This window comes from Coloeus monedula (genome assembly GCF_965178545.1).
Source record: "Coloeus monedula genome assembly, chromosome: 11".
NCBI lineage: Eukaryota > Metazoa > Chordata > Aves > Passeriformes > Corvidae > Coloeus > Coloeus monedula.
Window position 1 is genome coordinate 3,364,446 of NC_138791.1, and position 13,880 is coordinate 3,378,325.

At 38.8% G+C, this 13,880-nt stretch overlaps 1 protein-coding gene across 1 annotated transcript in view; it reads left to right on the forward strand.

Annotated features, from left to right (window-relative positions):
- CENPP (centromere protein P) overlaps positions 1-13,880 on the forward strand; it is a gene marked incomplete at both ends in the record, with an annotated part of 109,897 nt that overhangs the window by 34,424 nt on the left and 61,593 nt on the right. The window lies entirely within an intron of this gene.

Below are 13,880 nucleotides of genomic sequence, written 5' to 3' on the forward strand. Positions count from 1 at the left end.
CCAGTGGCTGGGTGTCACCATGTGGCATCGCCTAACCTGCACATCCAACTTGGCATTTGAATGTAGTCAAGTGTCATAACTGATGAAAACCTTAAAACCAGTTTTGAGTGGAGTCAGGAACTCCACTCCAGGTAGGTCCTTAGCAAAGCCAGGGACTCCATTTCCCTGCAGCATTGTGGGATGTCTGAACTAATGAAGCAATTAACAGAGAGACAGAGCAGCCTTGCACTGAGCATAAATGCACTGCACTCGTAAACTGTGCTGGGTTGAGAAGCAATTGTGCTTCAGGAGGAATTCACTGGGTTTCACATTTCAGGCAGTGTATATCAGAATTATCTTCTAATCAGTCCTGTTGGTGTCTGTATATCTAAAATCTGTTTCTAACTCCTGCGACTGCCTTCTGGTTTTGTGGAACAGATCCCAATCTGTCCCCCTTGCCTATTTCATGCTCTTCATTTCCTTTTATTCCTCCCTCTTCAGTTTCAGTCCAGAACTTGAGCTTAACCTTCTAGTTCTATTCTCTCAGCACTTCTGCTCCATGTCACAAAATTTCCAATTAATATTTTTTGTTCTCAGTGCCACAATTGTCCTTAGAAACCAGGAGGAACAACTCACAAAAGTGTGCTTGGTTTGAGCAATCAGGCCTTTATGGGAGCGATCTACTTGCCACGTAGACAATGTGAAGAGAACTCCCATCATGTCAGACAAAATGATAAATAAGAAGTACTATGTACCAAGGCCTCCCACAGGTTTTATGGAGAGAGAGGAACTGGTTTTGGGGAGACCTTTTGATCTGTTGGCTGTAGCTGAGTATCTTACTGATAGAATGGTACTCGTCCTGCCGGGCTTGCAGGTCATGTCTTAAAGCACTGAGTCACTGACACCTCTTCATGAAATATTTCTAAGAACTTAACTAGCTTTAAAGCAATCATGTCAGGTGAAACCTGATAACAGGAGATGCAGGTCAGATGCACACAATATGATAAAACACATAACTACAAAGTTGAAAAAAAAAAAAAAAAGTAGGAAATCTTAAAAGCTTGATTGTCTACCATCTGCAATGAACTCCGAGCTCAGTAACCGTATTTGTAAGCAGTTTACTAGCTGAAAGCTAAATGTTATATAACATGCATGAATCACTCTTCACTGAAAAAATAACAATCAGTTAATTTTATTCCTGCTTACCAAGAAAACTTACTCTTTGGAAGTCTGAGAAGTTCAAGTTGTAGAGGGCAGCAAGTTCTTGTGTTCGTGAAATCATCTGAGACATAGCCTACCCCAGCTGGAGGAACAAAAGGTCTGTCTAAGCCATATTTTGTGGTAAGGCGCCTTGTGGGAAGGCAACACAAAATAATAGCCTTGGCCCCTCTTCTGATTTGCCAGTAAAATTTAAAAAAAACTGCTTTGTGCCACATCATCGCTTGCTGTAGATGCTGTGTCATAAGGCTGTGAAGCAATTTCTCCTTTTGTTAAAATCGCTTTAATGTAATTGGCAGGATTCTTTCAGTGTTACCAACTCCCATTTAAAAAAAGATAATAAGTCTTCAAAAATGATTACAGAGGTTATTAATTCATAGTGCGGGTTCAGCTGCAGTGATTCAGTTCTGCAAAGGGTTTGTCCTCTGAGGATGAAGTTAAGAAACAGCAAAAAAAAATTAACCTTACCAAAATCATGGGGAAGCATGTGCTGTAGAAAAGTTCTTAAAAACATTTACCTTATTTTTCCCCCCCATGATGTCTATGTCCTGTCTTCTTCCTGCAAAGGAGTTGTGCTACACAGTGCTGTTGGTGTGGTAGTGTTAAAGTTCAGCATTCACAGTAACTTTCCAACATCTTCTTTGCTAAGTTGTATAGAGAGAGCATAAATCTTGTGAAGAGGGTAAATATGACATGAAACATAAACTATTTTACTCAAGAAAAAGATTTATCTTAGGTTTTAAGAGGAATTAAAGAAAGAAGGTACAGTTTTCTGCCTTTGCTGCTGTATGATACTTAAATAACTGTTATATATGCAAAAGATGGAGAAAATGGACAAATTTTTTTTGTGAAGTGGTTTAAGTATATGATTTATCCAAAGCATTCAATTATGCTTTTGGTTTGGTAAAAAGAATTACATTGTTTCAAAATCTGTTCATAAGGAAGAATCTGGTTCTGAAAAATTCTTTTTAAAAAGTATCTTAGAAGTATCATAATTGTTTTGAAAATGTAGTAAGCTTATTTCTTTTGTCTTTGAGCTTCATGAAGCAGATGATTTGCTTGACCTTTTCAAGTTTCTTTCTTTCTTCTGAGGACAAGAACATGTTTAAGAAGATAAATCATATGTAATTCTAACATTTGGGGTATAAAGAAAAGCACCAGCAGTCATGACCAAAATGATATTGCAGGAGTTGGCAATACTGGAACTAAACTAAAGCAGTCATGTATTTATGTAGAGAATACAAGGGAGAGTTTGAAAGAGAGAAATGAAAACTCCATAATCCTTGATTAATAATACCACAAATAGTTGAATAGCTACATTGTACCACTAAATCAAAACCAGTAATTTTTTTTTTTTAAGAATTAATAGAATACATGCACAATGAGAGATGAAAAAAGCCCCAGCAAGTTTGTTAGGACCAGTTACTAAAATGTTACTGGCTGCTGCAAAGTTGGGGTATTTTTTAAGCACAAGACAAAGAACATGTTGCATATTTTAGAAGCTTTGTTCTAATAACAGTTGTAAGCAAAACATACATAAAACTATTTATCTAAAGATAAAAATTAGAGTTCCAGTTTCATACCTGATTTTTTTTATTGTTTTCTATTATTGATTGTGTCCCAAAGTCTCTTAAGGTCTTAGGAGACCTAAACTTTCATGGTGCATTTAAAAATCCATGATGGCAGGACAGAAGAGTCTGTCCTTTGAAAAGTTGTGGTAAAGCTCTTGATTTTAAGCATCTTGAGCTGTTTTGGAGACAAACAAGTCTATACTTTGTGATCTTTGTCAAGTTGTGTGGTTTGATCCTCATTTTCATTTGTGGTGTGGCAGGAATTCCCTTACAAGGCAGATAATGAGGGGATTAAATTTAGCATCTTTCATGTAAGACTTCTTGTTTCAAAGGCTGTGAAAATTTACTGAATTTTCAGCATGTTTTGTTTTTCAGTTTTAAGAATGCTTTGGGAGGACTTACTTTTAATGTTGATTTGTGAATTTTTTTTCATAATTATGCGGATGTGATGCAAAGTGGGAGGTATGTCAAGCTGGAAATCTGAGTTGGCTTCAAGCTGATTTATTTTCTTTAGCTAAACTTGGATGGATCCTTTTCATCAATTAAAATCTTAGGAATTTCACCATCCCCCATTAACTGCATTCAGCTTATGAGACTTGTCAGCTTTTTCAGTTTTGTTTCTGAGCTGAAGGCACAAGAAAGGAGACTGTTCTAGTATTTTATGAATTTAGAGGGTTTTAGCTATTTGAGTATGGTCTACCAAACACATTTAAATTTCCAAATATTAGTCAAAATGTTCTTGGGATAAAGATCACCAGTGGCCTTGAGGTGAATAGGACTGACCCTGAATAATAAGAAAGGTATAAATTACTTTAAATTACTTGGCCTTTTCCTTATATTCACTGTCTTACTGTAAAAGACTTTGGGGTTTCTTTGGTGGGTTTTTCTTGGTGGGTTCTTTTTTCCTTTTCTTCTAAAACTTAAAATGGCCCATATGAAGTATAAAGGGGGGGGGGGGGAAGTGTATTTTGTTTATAGAAGGTTTAAGGAACTCAGATGAAACCAAGCTGCGAAAGTTCGACCTGAGGATTGTGTTGGAAGCCTGATCTTGATAGAACTGGCCCTGCTATCAGATGTCTGAAAAAAGGCCTCAAGCTCAAAAGTTTAAAATCTTCAGTTGAAAACTTTGAAGGAATTCTGTGTTTTAGATAAGAATTGGTGATGTTTGTTCCTCTGAGTGCACAGTAAAAAAGGGAGTGCATAGTCAGATACAACAAGGAACTGTGAAGGTTGTAATTTGGTTCCTCGTAAAGCCTGTGGGTTCCTGAAGTAGGAAACAGCTGCAGGCAGTGTCATCGAGGCTGGGCTGCACTTCATTGTAGGCACAGAAGCTCTTGGCATCCCAATCTCAAGGTCTTAACCGGCAGCCCAGCACTGCTGTCAGCAGCCACCTGCAGCCTGTGTGAATTCCATGTAGGATCTGCAAAGGTGCTTCTTACCTGTGCTTGCCATTGACAGACGTGACTGAATATTGGGATTGTAGTGGCTGCTGGATTTATTTATCCTGTGCCAGAACTCATCTGAAAATTCAGCGACTGCAGTGTAGAGCTCAGCCAACCGAGATGCTGAAGGTCTTGTTCTTGCAGAGCTGCAGCCCAGCCCAAGCCCTCACAGACTTGGTGGTGTTCTGCTCTTCATGGAATGGAAAGTCATTCCAGGAGCAGTCCCTGTGGGAATGTGTGTTTTTAAAGGTTATGGAAAAGGGGCCATCAAATCATATCAACAGTCCTGCAAGCTGAGACAAGGCCTAATCTGTTTAAAAAAGCAAAGGAGGACGGAGCTGTGCCCTGTGTGGGGCTTTCTGTTGCCTCTGACCTGAACCTTGTTGTGTGGTCCTTATTTATTTCCCATTCAGTAGGTGGTATTATGAGATCAAAACTCTGGAAATCCGCATCTTGTGCAGCCTGTTTTAAATGTTTTGCTAAGAGCTCCTGGGAAGAACATGTTGAGCAGCTGAAAACAGTTGAGTTTATTGACCTTGTAGCATGGGAATTAATATAACCTCATAGGAAATTACTGAGTAACGTCTACTAATGAACAGTAATACACTGATTTTTTAGGGCTAAATTCACTACAAGAATCTATGCATCTAGAAGCAATACATTAGGAATGCCTGATCTCATTAGGTGATTGGTTACACGAGTGCATGAACATGTGCAAGGAACAATTGGTATTGCAAAAGCAGAGTATTGAGTTTCCTGGCATGTTCAAAGTTTTAATAGGTGAGGTTTTTGTATGACAATATCAATTTATGGTAGTGGATAATTGAAAGACTGACAGAAGAGGAGGGATGTAACAGTTTTCTGAGTATATTGCTTCATTACAAACCTTAGAAAGTTTTTATTGGGAGGGTTGGGGTTTTTTTTTTTAATGGATTTTACTTTCTACAGTAGAGGCATCTAAATAGTCCTCATCATGTAGTGTTTCTACTAACACAGCAACAAGTAGTCATAAACAATTTACACTGGAATAGAACAAGTTGAAAATTGATGTAAGCAATATTATCTGCAGCAAATAGTGTCTGGTTACTCTAAAATACCCTTGAACTACTGTATGGAATTATGAATCTCTGCTGAGGAGAGTCACTGTTGTCAGCTGACACTTAGTGTTTTTAGTAGTTTAATAGCTTGTTTAATAAATATGCTTTGCTTTATCCTCTGTATTTTTATACAGCCTGCTTGGGTTGTTCCAAGATAGATGACTTTGGGCTGTGTTTTCCTCCCATGTGGAGTTCTGGGAATAGTTGTCTGGTTTTGCAACCACTGTTTACTGGTGCAGGTATATTCGTTTTCCTGAGGCAGCATTAGCAGTTGGATCTCAAACTTTAACAGAGTCTTTAGTTTGCCTGATTTGTGTCTTATATAAAATTATATAAATGATCACAGTATATGACAGGGATCTTGCAATCATTAATAAACATTGGAAATAAACTAAAAGAACATCGTGTTTTGGAATGGAGGAAAGCGAGGAAGGTAATGGAGCTGAGTGTCTATTCCAAAGCAGGCACTTCTCATTTATTTGGAGAAGAACTGCTGACTTCAGTGCCTTAAATTGGTAGATGTCTCAAAGAGATTGTGAATTCTACCATAATAATTTATATTAATACTTTATTCATTAACTTGTTCCATTCATTTATAGCTAAGGACTTCCTGCAGTTTTGTTAAAAGACTTAGAAAATGTGCCTGCAACTTCGAATTGTTCCCAGGTTTGTATCCAATCTGAAAATCATGTGTTATAAGCTTTTTTAGGCACTTTCAGGCAAGGATAAAGAGTAGTTGTCTAAGCTATTTGCCAAAGCATTCCTGAATGATCATGAATAGGAAAATGTTTTGCATTAGCAAAAATTTTCCCCTTGTACGTGATGGAAAGTGCTTCCTATTTACGCTTTTGAGTGTGTTTAAGAGTGATGGTCCTTGATTTTACAATGAATACAGAATGTGTTTCTTTTCTTAAACACCTATCGCTCTAGAAATGTTCAAGCAACTACAGCTGTCCAGCCTGGTGGTGCAGAGGATTTTGCCAGGCAGCCTCTCAGCTCTTTCCTGTAGTCTGGAAACTGAACATCACCCTTAAAATGGTTCTTAATTTTTATTATCCCTTCTTTCTTAAAGAGAATAAATCCTCTCCTTTTAGCACAAGACCTTGTAATGCTGGCACCACATTGCCTTCATGGCCTGCAGTGCAGTTCTTACGCAGCCAGAATCTGTGACTTGGAAGCTTTCGCAGAAACACCAGGTGTTATTGCACATTCTGTATCCTGGCATACTGTTTTATAAGGAAAGATATAATCTCTCTACCCTTTATTTCCTTCAGTTACTCTCCATTTTTATCTCCATTTTGTTTGGACTTCCTTTAATATTAATGCTCTTTTGGAAGCGATGCTTGTGCATGCACCTGTATTGTGCCTGACATATAAAATAAATGTGTCTTTTGATTTATGGCAGCTAATCTAATCAAAAGGGTTTCTCTATGGTTTGAATAATTTGTGAGGCACAGCTGCCCCTTGGCAGAGCTCGGGGTGGGAGTCTTATTTTGATCCAATCACTCTGGCTGGAAGTTGTTTCTTCTATTACCTGTTCTGGGATCCTTAAAAGGCCTTACTGTGAAGACTTTAGTAAGGCTCACACTTAAACCAGCATTCAGAGAATCACAGAATGGTGAAAAGCTCATCCAGTTCTACCCTGTGCCATGGACAGGGGCACCATCCACTATCCCAGGTTGCTTCAAGCCTTCTCCAGCCTGGTCTGGAACACTTCCAGGCATGGGGCAGCCACAGCCTCTCTTTCCATTTCATTAAGGAGGGAAAGTTGATCTGGGCATTACAGACCTTCCATGGTAATCTGGCCACGTGTGTCCTTGTTCTGTCTTGCTTCTGACACCTTCTCTTGCCTTGTCCTATCACTTTTTGAAGAGTGGAGTAAATGCCTAATGCTGTTTGTAGACAAAATGTAAACACCCATAACATTTTTGTTCTAAAAAAATCAATTATTAAACTGGATAATAATGAGGGGATGGCATGAAATCAGTGCTTTGAGTGATTAAACTTTAATAGAACTGAGCTGATAGAAGTAGCTCCCTTTAAAAATGTCAGTTTTAATGAGACAGCTGTCCAGATCTCCCTTCACATCTTTGCCAAGCACTTGGCTTAATGCTGAAACTTCTAAATAAGTCTGTGTATTGTAAAAGCAGCCCCAGAATGGGGACTGGGGCACTTGCTTAGAACTGGTAATGACTGAACTCAATACTGGGTTTAGCCACAGTGAAATGTTTGAGTGGAAAGGTGCTTTTTAGAAAAACAGAACAGTGACTTTGCACAGCAGTTGCACATCTGACAGATGTGTTTTCCATACTCACATTTTCTCCTCTTCTCAGGTTCCTGTGCATTCTGATTTTGGGAGGGAACTGTTCAAGTGGGAAGCATACATTACCCTTTCTGTCCTAAGCACAAGCCACTAGAAGCAGTATGAATCCATAAAACACAGTGTTGCTAAGGCAAAGCATTCCTGAAACAGGAGTAATGAAATACTGCCTTACACGTGTGTGCTCCAATGGAACGCGCTTGAGGAAAACAGCACCAAGAGTTGTAGTTAGTTTATGGTAAGGAACATTTTATATTTTTAAAATACTCACTTTGCTTGTGGCTTTATCATAAATAATGATACAAGGCTTTTATAAAGGGTAACTGCTTTTTTTCTTCCATCTGTTAGATGGAAGCATTAAGAAGGATGTTGAAGATGGGGTTTAGATCAGTTTCTACTTTTCTGAAATAAAAGATCGTGGGTTTGTAAATGCTAATTGTTAACTGTGGTCCTGACATGAAAAACAAGGGATCTCTTGGCATGTTGGTTAAGAAAGTGCTTTTGGGGTCTGGGTGTGATAATGGTGGTGTGAGGTTTGAAGTGTTTTCTTCCGTATGGCATCACAACAGATTCTATCGTCATAGCAGATCTCTCAAATTTACAGGCCACTATACAGGAGCACAGTTTGTCAGAGAGATCATAACCTTAACTGCCCAGGTTAGGTAGGTGTTTACATGGAAACTAGCTTCTAAAAGTACTCTGATTCTTTCATCTCAAAATTCATCCTATTACATGATGGTTCTGCTGGTTTGTATTAAAGGACAGCATTATGTAGTCAGGGAATATGGGGGTAAAGTAGTTTAGTGTTGTACTGACATTTACTTTTGCTGTATTTCTGAAGGTTATTTGGCTTTCTTTTTCTGTGTTAGTCATTTTTTAAATGGACTTAAATCAAAAATCCTTTTCCTTGCAAAATCTAGTATTTGAGGAAATATAAGACCAGGAATATTAATTTACAGGAGGGTAACATCTAAACAGAAATTGTATGTATTAGCCTAAAATATGAATGAAAAATGTGGATTCTGAAAAGCCAAGTAAGCTTTAATGAAGTTACTAATTTCTAGTTATTAATCACTAATTTTTTCTTAAGCAAGTAATAATTATGCTGCACCACAGTATTGCTGCTGGAGAAATGAGTATAGACAGTTGCTTTTATTATTTTTGCAGAATACTAGATTATTCTGTCACTTCCTGAATCTGGGCATCTTCTCATGATGTTAATACAAAAGTGGTTTCTACATGCTAAAAAATTGGGCCCTTTTTACTGACTTGTGAGTGCCTGGTGCAGTCTGCTCCTTGTTTCACCCTGGAGAACAGAAAGAAGATAAAGGAAGATAGAGCTGGCAGAAGAATAATATGGTGACTGGATGTTCTTGGTGGCCTAAATAGGATATAAATTTTGGAAAAATAGTGTCTTTTAGAATGGCAAGCCAGTTTTCCACAAACGAGTTAAGGTATTCTGGGAAGAGTGTTTCTGGAAGAAAATTATTTTCATAGGTCTTTATGTCCAAACAGCTTTTGGAAATAACACTGGCTGAAGAATTAAGAGGCAAGTCCATGCTTGTGTCCATGACTTGCTCCCTCTCTGTCCCTCTGGAAATTTTCCATCCTCTGGCAAACCTGTCAGCTCAAGATTTTTTCCGTTCTTAGCAGAGACTGTAACTCCGTAATAGTTGCTGCAAATGTAATTGTGAAGAGAAACTTTTCATTTCAGTGTTGCTGCCTGATTCTGATAGAAACCTTTGTGCAGGTGATGGGCAGCACATGAGTAAATGAACGTGGTGTGTGAATCACTTCTCGAGGGGCTCTCTGTACGTGTGGTTACTCTGGTGCATCCAGGCTTGTTAAATTACCTGCTGCTGCACAGGGAGTTTGGGGCAAGGCTTGGCTGCCTGTGGAAATGTGTGAGATTCTCATCAAAACTGAGTCCATAGTGCTGCTGTGCCAGAAATCTCATCGTCGTCACATATCCCCTGGACAAAGATTTGAGACAGGAAAGTGTTTGTGCATAGGAGCCCTGGCTGTGTGCTGTTCCCACTGCAACCACAGCAGCACAGTGGTTAAATCCAGAGCCTCACTGTTCACTTGGGTAGGAATGTTCATATTTTATATGAAAAACTGCAGCGAGGCTGTCTGTTGGCAGCATGTTCAATTGAGCCAGTTTTTTACTGGCTCACATGGGCTTTGAGAAACATCCCAACTTGCTTCAAAATATTGATTAGTTTTGGAAGTCTTTTAAACATTGTGAAAGGCTTTTTTGTTTATTTCATACATAACCTTGTCTTCCATCTCACGTGATTCATTGAGTATGGAGAGTAAATCTTGCATTTATCTTAGCAGATAATTTAGACCGTGGTATGTGATACGTGGCGTTTGGAATTAGAGTCAGATTTTCATTTACTCCAGAACTTTTCCATATGTTTCCTATTAGCAGCTTTGTTCTCAAATCTCTAGTCTCCCCAGAAAGGAGGGGAAAAGTCCCAACACAAGCCCAAGAAGCAATGTTTAATTCTAAACATAGAGAAGGAGGAAAAAAAAATAGCCTTCAGAACACAATTTCATTATTTTTAGTTTACTGACTTTATTGTCATGCTGCTGTTAAATTCTGGTCAAAATGAAATGAAAATATTAATGTTGATTTTGCCTGTTGTGGGGTACAATAGTTTTTCTAGATAAATAGTGCAATATTTTAACTGGCAATTGAATGAATATGGAATGAGTATCTTCAAGAGGGAATGGCAGTTGCTTTTTAGGACATGGGTAAATGCTTTTTGAAATGACATTAAATTATTCTAAAATTGCTTAACAGTGAACTCATATCAGATTTTCTATGCACAGCCTGGTTTAGATAGCTGAAATATTTTGCTGCTTTTAGCAAACAGGAAGGGTTAAAAATTTGCACAACGTAGTTTATATTTTTGAACTGCTCTGGTCTCAGTCATTTCACTCACTTTCGGGAAATGCAGGTGCAGGAATTCCTAATGGGATACTCATTAACATTTTGGAAATTTCTACTATGTTTAAAAATAGCCAAACTTTCCCTTCTTGATTTTTTTTTTTTTTTTAAGAAAAGAACCTTTTATCTTTGTCACTTATTTCACTTTTTTAATCCTTATTACCAATTATAACCAAATTTGACACAAGATAGAGGGAAATATTGTACTTGTTATCAACTTGTGAAAAATAGCAGCTGGGCAGAGGAAAGTGCTCTAGAGAGGTCCTTCAGCTGGGGAAGGGACAGTTCCAAACCTCCTGCTTAGGAGCAGCTGGAAGGCAGGAGGGGACAGAGCTGTGAGTAACCCCTTGGCACACGGCTGGCTCTGGCCCTTGGCAGCACAGAGGTGCTGTGGTGTGAGCTAGAGAGCAGCTGAAAGGACCTGAGGCTTGTACAACTCAAATCCGTAGGAATCCAGGCTTCTGTAGCTTCTTTGCTCATGGAATAACTCAGTGACAGCAACACTGGGAACGAAGAGGTTGTCCTTATCCCTCTAAGGCAGCCCAGGACACTCTGAGCCATCCTTCCACAAGGACACATTGCTGGCTCACGTTCAACTTGTCCACCAGGATCCCCAGATCCTTTCCTGCAAAGCTGCTTTCCAGGGCAGCCATCACTCACCAGTGCATGGGGTTATTCCTCACTAGGTACAAGATTTTGGGCTTCCCTTTGGCTGAACTGCATGAGCTCCCTTTGGCCCTTTCTCCAGCAGCATAACCCTAGAGAGTCATTTATCAGTCCCCAGTGAGCTGGCTGAGGGTGATGTATCCTGTCATCCTGATCACTAATGAAGATGGGGAACAGAGCTGGAGCCAGCACTGACCCCTGGGCTACACTGGCAGTTCCTGACCTCCAGCTAGAATCCACTATGTGGCCTCTTTCCTCTCACTGCCTTCCAGCCAGTTTTCAGTCCACCTCACTGTCTGCTCATCCAGCCCAAACTTCATTGTGCTTCTAGGATTTTGCAACTCGTTGTTCATAAGATCATGCAGTGAGTGATGTCCAAATAGCTGTGCTCTTTCTCTGTCCATTTGTCCTCTTCTCCTTCCTGACACTTCTAGCCAGTTTGTCTGATATGCTGAATTCCTGCAGGTTTCATCCTGGGCAGAGCAGGAAGGCACTATTAATACTGAAAAAAACAAAATAAACACTTCTTCACCTTCTTTAACTTAGTCTACCAGCAGAAGAAAGCACCTAGATGATATGAAAGAAAATGTGTTTTATTGAAGGTACATTTTGATTTACATTGTGTATATTTGCCACAGCTGATGGTGGAATCTAAAATAATGATTTAGTAGTATCTTATATTCTTTAAACTTTTTGTATCTTATTAAGTTTGCTGCTCTGTCTACTAATGCTGCAATATTGTTGTATTGCTGTGTTTGAAGTACTGCATTAAATAGGTAGATATCAGGGAAAGAGGTGGGGAGAAGACTTGGAAAAATGAAAATATTTCATCCCTTGGTAATTTAATGGTGTAGAGCAGGACATAGACATATAGCAGGGTTTAGCAGCTCTCAAACAGTACTTTAGTACTCAAACAGGCCCCTCTGCTTAATGAGTGTTTGTGACGTTTACTGGCTCTTCCTGTGCTCTAACAGTCTTTTGTTATTTATTCTTTAGAATGACTTTTCTTCCTATTTGTAGCAACAGGCTGCCATCCTCTGGTGAAACTGGTTAACTGTCATGTAGGGACCTGGCAGATTTTCCAAAAAGAGAAGCTGTTTAAAGTTTGAAAATCTTAGCTGGAATAAATACTATTTTTTTTTTGTTAGACAAATGTAGTTGTACAAGGTAAAGCAATAAGAGAAGGCTCTTTGAAGGATTGATATCAAGTCTCTCTTTCTGCCTCTTTCCTTTTCCTGTAACATTTGTGGAGACTGTAAAGGTGGAGTTGATTTCTTGACAGATTTTCTTCCCATCTGCCAAGAACTGCCTTGTTCTGTGGGAAGATCACTGAACACCAGTGTGTTATCATCAGTTAATTAATATTCTGTTAATTGCATTGCTGTCCATGTTCAGAAATCATTGCTGAAACTGCAAAAGGTGCATTTTATATCATAATGTTTGTGTCACTGACACATCCACCTGGGTCTATGTTACAGTATGCCAAAGATGCAAGGTGTGAAAATTATTAATTATTATTATCACAATTGCCAGCTGAAGAAAAATATCTGAAAATAGTGGAGGAGCATTGAGCATATTTTTTTTTCTCGTGTCATCCTATCAGTTTATGATGTGATCTAGGAAATTACTGTTTTTTCTCTAATAATAACTCCTATAGGAAATGGTTAAAATGAACCATATGATGCTTCCCTGCTGTGATGCAAAATTGTCACTGTAGTTTAAATCACAGATGAAGTTTTTTTAAACTTCCAAGCTGGCTGAGTTTGCCCTGAGGATGGTGCAAACCTAAGCAGTTGATAAAATCTTTTGGAGATTATTTATTAAGAGTGAGGGTAGAGGTAGGTTCTTCAAAAGCAGTGCTGCAGTTTCTTCTATGAATGTTCTATGTACCCGTGGGTGCTGACTGTAGGAAGTTTCTCAGTCTGGGTGCATGGCCAAGAGGAAAGAGTGAGAAAGCAAGAGGGTTTTTAAGGCTGTGGAAGGATAAGATCAAGACTATATGGTCTTCTGCCACTTAGGACTTTACTACATTTTTACAAAGCTTTCCCAATATCATGGGACTTCAACAGCAGGCCCAAAATTTGGCCAAACTCTTACACAAACACCTGTAAGGAATTCATAGGTTTAGAGAGTACAAGCATTCCTGTTGTCCATTGTTAACCCCAGTTAGATAAGGAATTGTTTGCATTCCCTGTTGTGTTTCCTTTTAAACCTTGCCAGTGAATTAGTGTAGAATAATGTACTGCACAACACTGAGTTTATTCTTTCAGTTAAGCTACAGAACTGGAATCAGCTTCTCTGTTGGTCTTGGTGTTGCTGAAATGATGTAACTGGTTTAGCATGAGTGTTCATGAATGCATATAAATCAGTGAGTCATAGAAATGTAATCATTTTTCTGTTATCTACTGTATTTGCGAACACCACATGGGGTTATGAGTTATTATGGGACTGTGAGAGGGGGGTCTGTCCTTAAGGGCATGTTGGTATTTGCTAGGAAATGTACTCCTTAGAAGCATCTTCAGGAGCCAGGAATAGAAAGATGCTTGGTCATCAACAGATTTCAGGTCTGGTGTTCTGTTTAGTCTTCTGGTTTTATTCTGCTTTGAAGTGTGTTACAGAATTTCTATTTGC